The 16,303-nt window shown below is 52.0% G+C and overlaps 1 protein-coding gene across 2 annotated transcripts in view; it reads right to left on the bottom strand.

The window, feature by feature from the left end:
• Positions 1-7,032, bottom strand: part of CHST3 (carbohydrate sulfotransferase 3) — a 37,684-nt gene extending 30,652 nt beyond the window's left edge. Inside the window, exon 1 of one of the 2 annotated variants that reach the window (XM_040485314.1) lies at positions 6,020-7,032. The gene's annotated coding sequence lies outside the window, so the exon portion shown is untranslated. Of the gene's footprint in view, positions 1-1,806; positions 3,543-6,019 lie in introns of those variants that run through there. The other variant, XM_040485315.1, reaches the window with a different exon arrangement.
• Between the last annotated feature and the right edge of the window lie 9,271 nt (positions 7,033-16,303).

The raw sequence follows: 16,303 nt of genomic DNA, 5'->3' as shown, positions 1-16,303 counted from the left end.
CCCCCCCGGCCCAGCTTGTTTTCAAAATATTTCCTCAGATAGCGCTGCTTTGGCTCAGACTTGTTAGCACTTCCCAGAATTCTGCAGATGGTGAGGCAGCTGGAGGGCAAGGGAGAAGACGGAAGAGGGAAGGAGATCGGGGAGGCCCCGGGGCCCCACCGCAGGTGGCTGTGTGGGCTCACACCGGCACCGGCTCGGCGTGTGTGAACAGGCATGCACACACACAAGAAGGGAAGCAGGTCTGCCTGTAGAGGGGGGCTTTCAAATGGCTGAGCTGTGGAGACTTCTGAACCAGAACTTCCCTCAGAAGCCCGATGCATACCACAGACACGGCGGGGAGAGGCCTGGAGCCCCCTCCCGTCAGGCCTCGGAGGGGTCCCCACTGAACTCTGGGGCTCCGTGGCGTGGCACCTAGTTTGAAAACCTCTGCTGCTAAAGGAATCTTGGCCTTCTCTGGGGGAGTTAGGACCAACACTGTTAAAATAATGAGCTTTCTGAGGGAAGATGAAATTATTTTCCTAATAAATTCTAATTTGTGTCTAGTATAGCAAATGCCACACATTCTGAGAAATCGGGGCTCAGAATGTGCAAAGTGATTGATTCCATTCACTAACAAGCTTTTGAGCACCTCTCTGGGAAGTCTTGTAAATGCAGGACTGAGTATCCGGGGCAGAGAGTATGTGGTGAATAATACTTATAACACAGACCTAGTTCAACGTACAGGCACGTTTCTAAACTCCTCACAGATATTAATTCACTGAGAGCCCTATCACCTAGGACCGAGAGCTGTCAGTGAACTAATCTCTTACCGATTAAGAAACTAAGGCCCAGAGAGGTTAAGCAACTTGCCCAAGGTCACACAGTCACTAAGCAGTACTGCAGGCACTCCGGCTTTAGGTTATGTGCTCTTAACCATTACATAATTTGCCTTTTGGAATGAGTGTGTCCCTGTGTTTGTGTATTTGTGTATGCATGCACTTGGCCTACAAATGTTTTGGTATATACTATGTCTAGCTGTTTACTGAAATATTTGTGTTTGGCGGGGAAGGGGGACATATCTGAGTGTGTGTGTGTGTGTGTGTGTGTGTGTGTGTGTTGAAATGCCCATGACGATACGTGTGATGGTCTGTGAGTACATGGGTATGCATTCTGTCTCCTATCAACCCACCAAGGCTGCAAGTTATGGGGCTCACACCCAAGTACTCTCTCTGTTGCAGCCTGGCAGCAGCATGAGAAAGGGACTCCCTGGCCAGAGGCAGGACCCAGAGCCTTCCGGCAGTGCCTGCTCCCCAGATCCCGGAGGTTTGCGTTTGCTGACCCAGCTCACATCCAATGGAAAGGCCCCTCAGCCACTCTCTAGGTCCCAGCCAGCAACTGCCCCCACAGAGAGCCCCAGCTCGCTCTCCTCACTAGGTGCTGGGTTTTAGAGTGGTCAATTAAATGCACTGAAGTTCTGAAGCGATCATGAATTTGCTTCCTACCCTATAGGCATAGTAACTTACAACAGTGCTGGGACTTCTTGAAACCTTTTAGACCACCAGCACCCTAAGCTGATATGGCCTAATCTGATATGACTCCGGCCCAAAGCAAAGAGCCTTGACATTCTAGTTAGTCCAGAAAGCCCTTCATGCTAAATGTATGGGTTTTGAAGGTTTCTTCACAAGTGAGCCCCACCTTGGATGGACATGAGAGGGAAGTTAGCTTTGGTCCATCCACTCGAAACTGACATTTAAGACACAAAGCTTCATCAGGTGCCACAAAGCTGGAAAAAGCCCCACCATTCTCCACCATCAAAGTAAAACTTACCAACAGAGAGACCACCTTCTGCCTCGCTGAGTGGGACCAAGGCCGAGACTTGCTCAGATGGCACAGGGTTGAGCTGGAACCCTAGGCGGACTTTTCTCCCACATGTTCCTCCTGGTCCCGGTGGCCAGTGTGCCAGCCTCCCTCAGCATAAGGACAGCCCGGTGGCCCGGTGTGTTCCCTGACTTTTGAGGCTCCCAAAGTCAAGGAGGAGGGGCTGGACAGGGAGGGGATAGGGAGGAGGGAGCTGGTGAAAGCAGCCAGTAAGCCAGGTGTCACCACGGGAGGCCAGAACAGTGCTTCCCAGGCTGGCCTCCGAGATGGCTGTTTACTTGTGGTATTTAGGAGACGCTGAACTAGGACCTGGCTTATTTATTTTCCACACTTTCCTCCAAATCCTTTTCAGACTCCTCTAGAACCCCAGTGATAAATTTCCCAGGGCCTAGAGAAACCCACAGTCCTTCAGCACACAGACATCTTTGTGGAGCAGGGGAGAGGAGGGGAGAGACAAGAGGGCGAGGAATGGAGGGTGGATATGAAGCTACGGGTGGCCGGGCGCTCCCATGGCCTGCCTGCCACCTCTCTCTCCACGGTGGTGGATAAGGGCAGGGGGAGCAAGCAGCCAGATTTGGGGCAATGGAGCCAAAGACTGAGTGTGTCCCCCTCCAAGCACAGAACAGACTGTCCAGCCCGACAGGGACCACCCCACACCCAGCTGAGGAAGCCACGTGCTCAGGGCAGGACAAGCAGCATTCTATCATCTAGTTAGTCGTCAGGGAAGAAAAGGTGACATTATTTCTTATTTCTGTGTAAGGAATGAAAAAGAGAGCTGTTTTCTTTTCCTCCTACGTGACTTCATGACGCGCAGAGACTTCTGGGTTTCCTCACGGCTAAGATTCCAGCTAAGATTCCCTTGGCTCCCCTTGCTTTATGACTTCCCAGCAGAGGTGCTCGCTCGCAGCCGCTCCCTGGGCTTCACCCATCACCTGACAGTGTTCCTAAGTGCCTCCACGTCTCAGACACTGGGATGGAGCCAGGGTGCACAGACGAACAGCCCCTGTCCCTTGGGTGGGGCAGTTTCTCCCCACACCCAGTCTCCCAACCTCTATCCTGGACGGCGTGTCCACTCCACAATGGAGCCAGAAGACGATGCCGATTCCTGCAGCTCAACACTGTCAAGGGTCACGGAGCTCACCCCAGTGGGCTTCCTGGGGAAGGTGGGCTTCCTGGGGAAGGTGGGAGGGGCCAGCTGGGTAGTTGCTCCTTTTTCTAAGGTTGCCAGTTTTTCCCGTACCATAGACATGCTGGCCGGAGATGGGAGTGGGCAGAGCAGTGAGAGGTAGCCCTCTCAGCCCTTGGGGGGTACACAGTACAAACCAGACTGAGACCATGGCGGCCCCTAAGTGCCTGCAGGGGGGGGCCTGAAGGCAGATAGCTTGCCGGCTCCTAGCTTCGTGACCTTGGGCATCCACTGCACCTCTCTGAGCCTCACTTCCTCATCTGTAAAGTGGGGTTGATAACCGCTGTCCCTCTGTGGGGCCCATGTGGGAAAGCATAAGCTAGGGACCAGGTGAGCCATGCATTATCACTCCCCACCCCAGCTCTGTCCCACCCATCTCTCTTGGGGACCAGAAACTGCCCCGGGGCACATGGTAGGTGTAGGAAGGACAGCCACAACATGTCCCTGTATCTTCACCAGGCAGGCGGGGGCAGGTGAGGACTGATTTCCCTGTGTTAACAGATTTCCACTCTGGTGAGGGCCGGAAAAAAAAAAAAAAAAAAAAAAAAAAAAGGAAATACCATCTGAGGATGTCTACCTGGCAATTTCTCCCAAACCCAAACTTATGAGTTGTACGGTCACAAGTGACAGCTTTGTCTTCTCGGAGAAGCAGCAAATCATCTCTCACTGGAATTACTGCAACATCTCCCTCAATTCACTTCCAAATCTCTCATCATTTCCCAACTCCAGCTCTACACGGAAGGCTCCAGAGGCCTGAAGCCACCCAGAGTTTAATTTCCCATGGCCCATGGTGTAGCCCAGTCTGGGCAGAGAGTGTGGAAAAAGGACTGCAGTCAGAGGCCCCAGGACCACGTTAGCAAGTAGCCAGTGTGGCTTCTTTGTTGCCATGGAGAACCAGTAGGGACCTTGGAGACAGCCTCCCATGGTGGAGACAGCGTGAGTTCCAGAGTTAGACCGTCCAGGTTCAAATCCCAGCTTTGTGCCTCGTCAGCAGTGCGACTTCGAAAAAGTTACGTAACTTTCTGAGCCTCAGTTTCCTAATCTGCCAAATGGCCACAAAATGCTAACTTCACAGGGATGGAAAGGCTTAATGAGATAACGTATGCAGGGCTCTTGATTCACAGAAGACACAAGGTGGGAAGGTGATACGGGGAAGCACTGGTTGTGGCACGCCACCCGAAACAGGAGGTGGCCAGGTCCAGTTCACTCCCTCTCTCACCTGGGGCCACCCACATAGTTCTGGTGCTGCCCACGTGCTCTGCTAATTTCAGCATTTAGGCCATGTAGAAGCTCGAAATGCAGACTGAACCTATTCACGAAGGGGCAGGGGAATGACACATCTCCTTGTGATTCCTCGGCCAGCTTGTCCCATACCCTCGCACCCTCTCAATCCCATGCCGGTAGGGAAGCACTCCCAAGACTGCTTGCGATCCCAGTTCCGGGAACATGAGATGTTTCAGCTCCTCTGGGAAAGGCACGCCCGCGGGCACACAGAAACCCGCCCAACATTCGGTACAGGGACTGCGACTACCCCCCCTCCACCTGCTGCCACCAGAGCCAAGCCCCTGCTGGAGGACACAACCCCTAGACCTTTCGTGAGACCCATTTCCAGCCAGGCCAGCAGGAGCCAGGAAGAAGCGTGCAACACCATCCCCTGCTTAGCCAGGTATAGACATGGAGGCTTTCCTGCTGCCCCTCTTAGGGGAGCATAGGTCAACGATGAGATTCAAGACCGCAGGACCAGCCCACAGGGCACAGTGGAAGACACTGCTGGGGCCGCTTCTCCAGACAGCTCAGGCAGGGCTCCCTGGAACCACTCAGGGCCGCCTCCTCTGCAGGAACACCAAATCCAACCCAGGTGAGGCCACCAGGCTTGGCTCACAGTGAGTCCTTAGCGAACGTTAATATTGGTGCCATTAATCATCAAACAACTACTCATTGAGTACCAGCTGTGTGCCAAGCACTGTGCTTGGTCCAGGACAATCCTTGAAATATCCCAGGGCCCCAGCACACTAGGGCACCTGAAAATAAACACAGCTTCAGGTGCAGTGAAAATGAGAAGGGTTCCAGCACTGCCCTGGTTTCTTCAAGACCTTGGGAGCCTTAAACGTCCCCCACCCCGGTTGACACACCCATCCAGGGCTGGAATCTCCTCGCTGGTCCTCCTGGAAGTCCCTCTGAGGAAGCACATCCGCCCGGGGTGGGGGGAGGGTCTGTGTGCTTTCCTCGCAAGCCCTGTCACTGCCACCACCCAGCTGTCCCGCGCAGGGCAGCATCGGCCTGCTGCTTTTTCCACTCTGCTCAGAGCCCAGCATGCCGGGTCTGAGTTTTATGAATCACTCCCTCCTCTCTCCCGGCCTCGCCTCCGGAAGGGCTGCGCACACCCAGACACATCACCAAGACACGGACTTTCCACACCAGACTCGCTTCTGCCGAACCCCGAGATCCAACTGCAGTGTCTGGTTTTCCCCCTCCCCACTTCTAGCCTCGGGGTGCCGGCCACGACTTGTAAAGACAAGACAGCTCTTCCCCGGCCCATCACGCTGTGGGGGCTCCTCACTGGGGGGGGCTGCAGACAAAGACCGTGGATTTACTTGAGGGCAGGCGGGAAGAGGGCATGCTTGGTCTAAACATCCAAACCCTGGCGCCCCCCGGAATTGTACATTTCGGCCTGCGCGGTGTGCGGAGTCCGTGTGGCGTGTGCTCAGAGCGAGTGCGCGATGTGTCTGTGGCTTGCATGATGATGAGCTGCGAGTACCTGGCAGCTGTGAATCTGGGTGCGGGCTGGGTCTAGGGGCTGCGGGTGCCTGCGTGGAGTTTTCCCTGGGCCGGGAACTCCCTCTCCCACGCTCCGTTTCGCCCCCTCTTCCTCCAAAGTTTGGCGGGCCGCCCGGACGGGGAAGGTTGGGGGGCGCACGGCTGGGCGGCCTTGCCCGGGCCTCGGAGGCGGTTCCGGGACGCCGGCGCCCTACTTACCCCGGCCGCCGAGCCTCCTCCGGGGGGGGCGGATCCGACTGTCCGCGGCTGGGGTCCGGCGCTTGCAGCATCCGCTCGCAACTTTGCCCTCCTCTGCGTAGAGCCCGGCAGAAGCAGCTCAGCGGCTCCGATCCCTCGCGGCCCGGGCTCTGTGCCCCCCCGGAGGCGGCGGCGGCGGCGGCGGCGGGGAGGGAGGCGCGGCCCCGCCGGTTCGCACGCCGAGCGGGAAGCGGCGCCAGGCGGGCGCCGTCCTGCGCTGCGAGCGAGCGAGCGGTCCTGCCTGGCGCCCTCCCCGCTCGGGCCCGAGCCCGCGAGCGGCCCGCGGCGGCGGCGGATTCCTGAACCGCGTCCAAGGCGCCCGGGGAGCCCTCCTCCTCCTCCTCCTCCTCCTCCTCCTCTCCTTCCTCACCCCACCCAGCTCCCAGCCCTGCGCGCCCAGCAACTTGGGATCCGTTGGCGAAGTTGGCGCAGCTTGGGCAGCGCGCCGGCCCGGCCTCTGGCTGGAAGGAGGGAAGGAGAGGGAGGAGCTGAGGGGGGAGGGAGGGGGCCCGCCCCCGCCCCCGGGGAGCCGCGCTCTCCGGGACCCCTCTGTGGGCCTTTGTTCCGGGCACTGCACCTCGGCCCGCCCTCCCCGGGGACTCGCTGGGGGCCTCTCGGATCCCCCACCTCCTCGCAGAGAGACTGGGAGGAGCTCCCGGCCCCGGGGTGGGTAGGTGGGGGGAGAGGCGGCGTGCGGATCTTCGCGGCTTCACCCTGCCAGAGCCTCCCAAGCCCTTACCGGCCTCCCATCCTATCCCTCGCCGGAGACATCCCCCTGGCTGCGCTGGTTCTAGGCCGGGGGTTGGGGTGGTGGATCCAAGTGACGGTCCCCAGGGCTTCCAAAGACCAAAGCACACCCTCTCTGGGCGGTCACAGGTCACCCTCCCGCCCTACCGCTTTCTCGCGCCTCCAGTCCGGGGCTCCCCTAGTACGAGACCCGCGAAGCAAGAGGGAAGTAGGGTCCACGCGGACCAGCCAGAGCGGCTTCGCGTAATCTTCCGACCCTCCTGGGGGTGGCGATCGGCGCCTCCCGCGGAGGGTGGGGTGGGTGCTGCTGGACGTCGGGCGGGCAGCGTGTTGCCTCCCACGCGCGGGGCAGTGCCCGGCCGGGCAGCGCCGGCTCACGGGTACAAGGCCAACTTAACCTGGAGCGTGGTGAAGTGCTCGGAATTGGAACACAAGCCGAGACTCCTTGTCAGCTGCTTGCATCCTGTGGTGCCCCGGCCTCCGGGGCTTTGAGCTGGGCTTGCTAGGTTTTTCTCCTGAGGCTTCTCAACGCTTAGCGCCATGAGCTAATTCAGGCCTCTTTAAGACAGTGGTTCTGACATTATAATGGGATAGTCCAGGGCTTAGACACAAGAGGTTATTTCCCGAAAAGAAGAAATAGGAAAATTTTTTAAAAAGCAACAACCTGAACATCTACACTTATGCCGCCCTGGTCATTTTCACCATGTGTAGAAAAGAAACCTGAACAGAATGGAGCATGGCCCCGGCCTAACCTGGGCTGAAATCCTCACAGGTGGCGGAAGTCAGAGGGCCCTGTTTATTATCTGGGTCCAGCCCAGCCCAAGCTTCCACCAGGACTGTGGGCTGGAGGGACCTGGGCAAAGTGCTCCAGACTGTGAAGTGAGACCTTGGTGTCTCTTTTGGAAGAAAAACCCGACTGGGTGCTTCAGTTCTATTATTAACAGTTCTGTGACCTCCAGGGGACTGGAAATTTGGTGAGAGCTTAGACCCTAAATCACCTCCTGGGTAAGCATCCTGAGTCCCTCTCCGTATCTCCCTAGCCTCAACATCCACAGGGCGAGGACCTGTGCTCTGGAATCCGTCTGCACGTTCTCTAATCAGTTTCGGGGGGGGCGGGGGAGATTCTCCAGACTCCATCATCTCTTCTCTGAAGGGAGGGCCTCCTTTGAGGCACACAGATCTGTCAAGAAGCTATGTTTAACTGCACCTGCTGTCCTTATGAGGCAGGCCTTCCTGTCAGACACATGGAGTCTGGGATTTTAGTGCCAGAAATTTGTAAGTACGTCAGGGAATACAAAGGCTGAAACCTAGGACTGTGTCATCGCCAGATTATAGAGAAGGGATTGTGCTACTGACGTGGGGAGGAGCAGCACAGGTGGCCACTGGGAAATTCCTGTGTTCACCCAATACTTATTGAGCACATTCTAGATACTGGGACCCACAGAGGTAGATAAGTTGTAGTCCCACCTTCTGTCCAGAGGAGACAGATCCAAGTCTAAATAAATACTAATGATACAATGTGCTATGTGAGGGGAGGCTGGGGCTGGGGGTAAGGGAGTGGGTGTCTCCAGAACAAGATCACAGGCTTGCACAGCTCCAGGGCAGGTGGAATGTGATGTGACTGTCAGCCCTGGGAATCATTCAGTGCTACAGCCTTATTCTCAGAGCTGAAGGCCCCAGGCCTGGGCTTCCGAGATGAGCCAGAATTCTGCAGGCAGAAGAGAAGTCAGAGACGGGACAGAGCTTTCTAGGTAAAGCGACCAGCAATTGAAAGAAACGAGTTTCGGGGCGCCTGGGTGGCGCAGTCGGTTAAGCGTCCGACTTCAGCCAGGTCACGATCTCGCGCTCTGTGAGTTCGAGCCCCGCGTCGGGCTCTGGGCTGATGGCTCAGAGCCTGGAGCCTGTTTCCGATTCTGTGTCTCCCTCTCTCTCTGCCCCTCCCCCATTCGTGCTCTGTCTCTCTCTGTCCCAAAAATAAATAAACGTTGAAAAAAAAAATTTAAAAAAAAAAAAAGAAAGAAACGAGTTTCTCTGGGCTGGCATGACAGCTAATAATTGGGCCTTCGTTGGAGGCTGTCTTGATTGCAGATGAGAGGGAGAGGGTAAATGTCTGACAGGACATTAGGAACTTTCATCGTACAATAGTTTCCAGGCTTAACTTCTTCTCACAATTGCTCCACCAAGAGATTTGGTCTTGTTTTTTGTTTGTTTGTTTTGTTTCGTTTTTTATTACCCTGTTTGAAAAATTGAAAAATTGTACCCTGTTGAAAAAAGAACTTTCCAGGCCAGAGGCAGAATTGCAGAGTGGTTAGAATGTGGATCCTGGGCGCCTGGGTGGGCTCAGTCCAGTTAAGTGTCCGACTTCCACTCAGGTCATGATCTCCCGGTTCGTGGGTTTGAGCCCCGCGTTGGACTCCGTGCTGACAGCTCAGAGCCTGGAGCCTGCTTCAGATTCCGTGTCTCCTCTCTGTCTGCCCCTCCCCTGCTCACACTCTGTCTCTCTGTGTCTCTCAAAAATAAACATTAAAAAATTAAAAAAAAAATAGATAAACATTTAAAAAAATTACTAATAAGAGCACACACCAACATCTTGTACCTCCTGATGTGATACATTGGAAAGGTTACAATGTTGAGCATGAAGCATTCCTGCCAAAAAAATGCATCACTGGAATCTAATCACAAGGAAACATCAGACAAACCCAAACGGAGGGACATTTATAAAACAGCTGGCCTGAGGGGCGCCTGGGTGGCTCAGGTGTTTGAGTGTTCAACTCTTGATTTAGGTTCAGGTAATGATCTCAGGGTCATGGGATCGAGCCCTGAATTGGGGCTGAGCAGGGAAACTGCTGGAAATTCTCTCTCTCTCTCTCTCTCTCTCTCTCTCTCTCTCTCTCTCCCTCTGCCCCCTCCCTGCTCACGCACACACTGTCTCCCTCAAAAACAAAGCAAAAAAAAAAACCAAAAAACAAAAAAACAGCTGGCCTGTAATATTTAAAATGTCAGTGACCCAAAAGCCAAAGAAAATGACTAAGAAACCACTCCAAATTAGAAGAGATGAAGGAAGTATGAGCAGGTGAGCACTGTGGTAGGCAGGCTTCTCAGATGGTCCCAAAGACGTCCCTCCTGACATTCACACACTTGTGGGATCCCTGTCCTTGAGTGGGCCTAGACCTGCTTCTAATGACTACAGCAGAGGTAATGGAATGTCATTTCTGGATTACAAAAGACGGTAATGTAGGTTACAAAAGACTGTGACTTCTGTCTTGCTACATTCTCTCTGGTTCCTCTCAGCCTGTTGGAATTACCAGATTCCCTGTGGAAAGCCCCGTGTGGCAAGGCGGTGAGGCCCTCAGGCCAACATTCTGCTGTGACCCGAATCTTGCCAACAACTGCTGAATGAGCTAGGAGTGGATCCTGTCCTTGCTGAACCCTGAGATCGCAGTAACCCTGGCCAGCACCTTGACTGCAGCCTTGAGGGACCCTGAGCGAAAGAGCTAAGCCACATCCAGGTTCTTGACCCACAGAAACTGAGGGATGATGAAAAAAAAAAAAAAGCCACTAAAGCTTTGGAGTGACTTGATATGCAGCTACATACAGCCGATAACAGCCACTAAGTACAATGCATTATCCTGATTGCATCCTGGAACTGAAAAAATAAAATAAAATAAAAAAATAGAGGCTAAGAAAGACATTGTTTAGATAATTGAGAAAATACGAATAGGGGCCAAATGATTGCGAATATTGTGTCAGTGTTCAATTTCCTGCATTTGAGAACTATACTGTTATGTGGGAGGATGTTTGATTCATTAGAGATACACACTGTGATATTTAAGGTCATGATTTCTGCTGCTTCCTGTCAAATGGTTCAGAAAGACTAATAAAAATAAACGTTACGGGCGCTTGGCTGGTTCAGGCGGTGGCGCGTGTGACTCTTGAACTCGGGGTTGTGAGTTCGAGTCCCATGTTGGGTGTGGAGATCACTTAAAAAATAAAATCTTAAAAAAAAATAACATTACACATAGTATATATAACATAGGTGTCATAGAGAAAGAATTTCATTTATCTATTAATTAAAAACATTTTTAACATTTATTCATTTTTGAGAGACAGAGAGACAGAGCCTGAGTGGGGGAGGGGCAGAGAGAGGGGGAGACACAGAATCCGAAGCAGGCTCTGGTCTCTGAGCCGTCAGCACGGAGCCCGATGCGGGGCTTGAACTCACAAACCATGAGATCATGACCTGAGCTGCAGCTGGACATTTAACTGAGCCACCCAGTCGCCCCTATTTATCTATTAATTTATCTCAAAACTTAATGACTTAAAACAACAAAAATGTACTATTTCCCACAAATTTGTGGGTTGACTGGATACATCTGGAAGGCTCCTCTGCTCCATCTGTCATCAGCTGAGGCTACTCACCCTGCTGCCCCCAGCTGGCAGCTGGGCTGGGCTGGGCTGGAAAGCCCAAGAAGGCTTCACTGCCAAGGGTGTCACCTCAGCACAGTGCTCCTCAACACAGCCTGGGTGTCCTCATATTACGGCAGTTTCAGAGCAGACAGACCCTACATAGCAGCTGGCTTCTGGGACAGGAAGCATAAGCTGCCTGTCCTCGTAAGGCAGCCCAGTCCTGTGCTGGGCCAGGGAATCGCTGAGCCATTCTTGGGATCTGGGGTAAATCTTCCTCTCCGGGTCCAGAAGAGCAAGTTGGCAGTGACTTAAGGAAGAATTCTGGGGGTAAAGGAGGAGGGAAAGAAGAACATAAAGAGGTTCCCCAGCTGGAGTAAAAGGGCCCAGAGACTCAAGAACAGAGAGTAAACTCTCCCCTTTCCCCACCACCCTGCCCCATCTCAGCTTCCTCTACTCCCTGATCATTTTAACCAAAGAGCTCACTTAAAGATGATAAGGGGCAGGGGGCTGGGTGGCTCAGTCGATTAAGTGTCCATCTCTTGACTTCAGCTCAGGTCATGATCTCAATTTTCACAGGATTGAGTCCCACATCGGGCTCTGTGCTAACATCTCAGTGCCTGCTTGGGATTCTTTCTCTCTCTCTGCCCCTCTGCTGCTTGCACACACACTCTACGTCTCTCACTCAAAATAGATAAGCAAACTTTAAAAAAATAACCCTTATATATTAAAAAAAAAAAAAGATGGTAAGGGGCAGAGATGGGGGAAGAAAAATGTCACTTATTGAACACCAAGTGCCGGGAGCTTTCCCCACATTATTTCATTTATCCTCGTAGCAACCCCACAAAGAAACAATTACGATGCCCTTTGGAAAGAAGACATAGCAAAGGTCTCGGGTGGTGCAGTGACTTGAGCCAACCCACACTGCAAAGGTATTGAATCAAAGAATGTCTTAGCTTTTTTATCCAACAAACAGGTTTGGCCCCAGGACTGCCCTGGGCTTGGGAACACAAGGATGAATGATGTTTTAGTCAGCTATTGCTGCAATAATGCTGCAAAACAAACATCCTCCAAATCTCAGCAGCTTACAACAAGCGTTGGTTTTCTTCATTCATAAGTAGGTCAGCAGTTGAACAGGGATTTCTGCTTCAGGCCATGAGCTGACTGGGCTTGGGGTCAGCCTTTGTGTTGGCTTCAGCTCTACTGTTCACGTCCCCACATTCTACGTGGTCCAGTGGCTACCTGCGACACTTCTCAGGGTAGATCACAGCAGTACAAGAGACAAAGCAAACCACCCCTGCACTCTTAAAAGCTCTGCTGACATCACTGGGTAAAGCAAATGCCATGCTCAGACCTAAAGGCTTAAGGCAAAGAAGTCATCATACCCACTATGAAGCCACGGTGACGACCTAGATAGTGAATTCTGGGACCAGGGGAATAACAACTGGTCTGTTCTTATTCCAGGTGACGGGGTGAGACCTCCCACCTTCCCGGAGCTCGCAGCAACCTGTGACTACTCAGAGAGAGACACAATTGCAATGCAGTCAGGTAGGGTGCAAGGAGCAGGCGTGGGTGGGTGGCATGGGAGTGTGTATGTGACTGTGTGTCTGTGTCTGTGTTTTGTGTTTTGCGTCCTGTGCATGGGAGTGTGTGAGTGCCCACATACATGCTGTGAAAGCACGGAGGTGGGTCCCTGCCACCAGCAAGACTTTTAGGAAGATATTCTAGAGAAGATGCCCGAGGTGAGGTGAATGCTACAGGTGGAAATAAATAGGAGCTCTTGAACTCGAGAGAAGTGGCTGGGGAAGTGAGGGAGGGCATTCCAGGTAGTCGTGACTTGGTGAACAAGGGCAAAGAGGCCAGAAACAGGATGGTGTGCTTGGGGACCCCGAGAAGCAGTTTGTTGTCTCCAGAGCACCTGGGGAAAAAAACCAGTGGGTGTCAAGAGTGGGCAGGAAGACATAGGTAGAAGCCCAGCCACCGAGGGCCTTTGTCATCTGCTGGATGCCTTCCCTTCACCGCCAAGAGCGTTGCCCACCCTTCTGCATTCTGCTCCCTGTCCAGGGGGACTGGCCAGTGTGGACCCCAGCCAAACAAAGCCTCTCTTCTTCTGGAAAGATGGCAGAAGATAGAATGTCTGTGAGAAAATAAATTTCTTGGGTTTTTTTTTAGTTGTTTTTTTTTAATTTTTATTTTATGGAGAAATAGAGTGTGAGTGTGGGGGGGTGGGGTGTGGGGCAGAGGGAGAGAGAGAGAGAGAAAGAGAGCGAGAGGGAGGGAGAATCCCAAGCAGGCTCCACACTTAGCACAGAGCTTGACACAGGGCTCGATCCCATAACCCTGGGATCATGACCTGAGACAAAATCAAGAGTCAGATGTTCAACCAACTGAGCTACCAGGCGCCCTGAGTAAATAAGTTTAAGTCACCCAGCCTGTTGTGTTTTATGATGTCAGTCCTAACAGATTAATACACCAACACCCCCACCTTAAAACAACAACAACCACAACAACAAACTAGGTTAAAAAACTAGGCTAGGTAACCCAGAGATTCAAGTCTAGGAAGACTGCTGGACGTTAAGAAAACAGGGTGCCTGGCTGGCTCAGTCGGTGGAGCATGTGACTCTTGATCTCGGGGTTATGGGTTCAAGCCCCACACTGGGTGTAGAGATTACTTAAAAATAAAATCTTTAGGGGCACCTGGGTGGCTCAGTTGGTTGGGCGTCCAACTTCAGCTCAGGTCATGATCTCGCGGTTTGTGATTTCCAGCCGGCATCAGGCTCTGTGCTGACTGCTCAGAGCCTGGAGCCTGCTTCGGATTCTGTGTCTCCCTCTCTCTCTGCCCCTCGCCCACTCACACTCTTGTCTCTCTCTCCTTCAAAAATAAACATTAAAAAATTTTTTTAAATAAAATAAAATCTTTTAAAAAATAAAATAAATAGAGGGAATCCTAGCCAACAGACCACATCACTGGCGAAGGAAAAAAAATACAAGTTGTCATCTTACTTTCAACAGCAATGCTTTATGTCAGAAGCCAATATAATGTTTAATATAAAACAATATAGTATTTCAGGACTTGTGAGCCACTGATTTTATGGAGTGAAACTGACCATCAAGTGTGGGAATCAAGCTGTTATGAACGTGGGAGAGCCAGAGCAATACTGTTCTCTTGAACCCTTCCTGGATAATCCACTAGGGATCAGATGCAGAAAATTAAAAAAAGATTGGTGAATGATTGGCATTAAGTCTTAGGAAATACCCCAGGTGTGTGACACCAGACTAGACCTTGGACAAATCCTCCATGATGACCTGGCTGTGATCTGAAACTTTGAGCACAGCCCCCCTCCCCACATTCTTTCCTTTTGTTTAACCACCTCGCTAAACACACCTTCCCCTCTGGGCATAACGTCCTTGATCTGCCCTGGAGATATGACCATTAGGCCTGCTCTTAAACATTCTTCTTTTGGGTGGTCTTAAGGGAGGTGGGGTTACAAATCTACTCCCCTGCAGATGGCCCCTTAATAAATCATTTCTTGTCAGGCTGGGGCTTGTTTGGCCTTTTTCTTTTATCTTACAGCTCCTTTGGCCTTTGGAGGTCGTTTTGCATATGCTTCCGTTTTCCAGAACACCAGCTAATAATCGAAGAAGGATTCCTAGAAGGGCGCCTGGGTGGCTCAGTCAGTTGAGTGGCTAACTCTGTCAGTGCAGAGCCCGATGTGGGGCTCAGACCCCAGAAACAGAGATCAAGACCTGAGTCGAAACCAAGAGCCAGACCGTTGCTGGATTCTTTGCCTCAATACCCTGGGTTCGTTGTCTCGCCGCTTCTTGGAACGAAGAGGTGGACACAAAGTAAAATGAGCAGCAGGCAGAAGTGTATTAGAGCATAAGGTCAGAAAGTAAGAGTAGTATGAAAGCTCTTTGCGGAGAGGGGGGCCCCTGACTATAGGCAAGGGACTTTGTGTTACAGGGTTTTGGTCAGTTCCCTTCCCTTCCCCCTTGCTGCTTCTTTGCAGATTCTACCCCTGCTGGCTTGGTAACTCTACTGCTGGGCTGTCCATTCCTCATTGACTCGATTCCATTGCGTGGGGAGTGGTCTATGGCCGTACTGATTTTTTCTGTGGGTCCTAGGTTTCAAGATCTACTTATTTTGTCAAGGTCACAGTGACCTTTTGTCAAATTCCTGAGGAAAACCTGAGGGAGAGTAGGTGGGGTCGGTCACACTCTCAAGAGGAATCTTATGCCTGCCCGAGGGGGTTTGCGATGGTCAGATAATGCCAGCATTGTTCCAAAATATGTGTTTTTCCCCACCCAGGGACCTCAGGTCCTGACCTTTCCTCTCTCTGCCTATTTTATCCTGTTTTTCCCTGTTTTAAGAAGCTTAATCCACTGAGTCACCCAGTGACCCAGTGACAGGCGCCCCGGGGGCAGTGACTGTTGATTTCGGCTCAGGTCCTCATCCCTGAATGATGGGATTGAGCTCCGTATCAGGCTCAGCCCTGGGTGTGGAGCCTGTTTAAGATTCGGTCTCTCCCTCTCCCTATGTCCCTCCCCAGCTCTTGCTCTTTCTCTCTCTAAAATAAAATTTTTAAGGGGCGCCTGGGTGGCGCAGTCGGTTAAGCATCCGACTTCAGCCAGGTCACGATCTCGCGGTCCGCGAGTTCGAGCCCCGCATCGGGCTCTGGGCTGATGGCTCAGAGCCTGGAGCCTGCTTCGGATTCTGTGTCTCCCTCTCTGACCCTCCCCTGTTCATGCTCTGTCTCTCTCTGTCCCAAAAATAAATAAACGTTGAAAAAAAATTTTTTTAAAATAAAATAAAATTTTTAAAAAGTGAAAAAATAAAATAAATAAAAAACATGATTTAAAAAAAAAAAGAAGGAATTATCAAATCAAAATATCACCATTTTGCATCCCTAATGAGTTAAAGGATCCGTGGCTGCTAATGTCACAAAAAGAAAGGTTACCAGACATTGTGCATCTTGTGATAGAAGAACAAAACATGGTCCATTAAATAAAGAAACTTGACTCTTATCAAGCCTATAACCTAACTACTAATTTAAGGAAATACAAGGAAAGAAGGAACATTGCTAAAATGGTACC

The sequence above is a fragment of the Herpailurus yagouaroundi genome, unplaced genomic scaffold, assembly GCF_014898765.1.
Source record: "Herpailurus yagouaroundi ecotype Mexico unplaced genomic scaffold, PumYag 163, whole genome shotgun sequence".
In the NCBI taxonomy this organism is placed as follows: Eukaryota; Metazoa; Chordata; class Mammalia; order Carnivora; family Felidae; genus Herpailurus; species Herpailurus yagouaroundi.
This window is presented reverse-complemented; position numbering and strand designations above follow the sequence as displayed.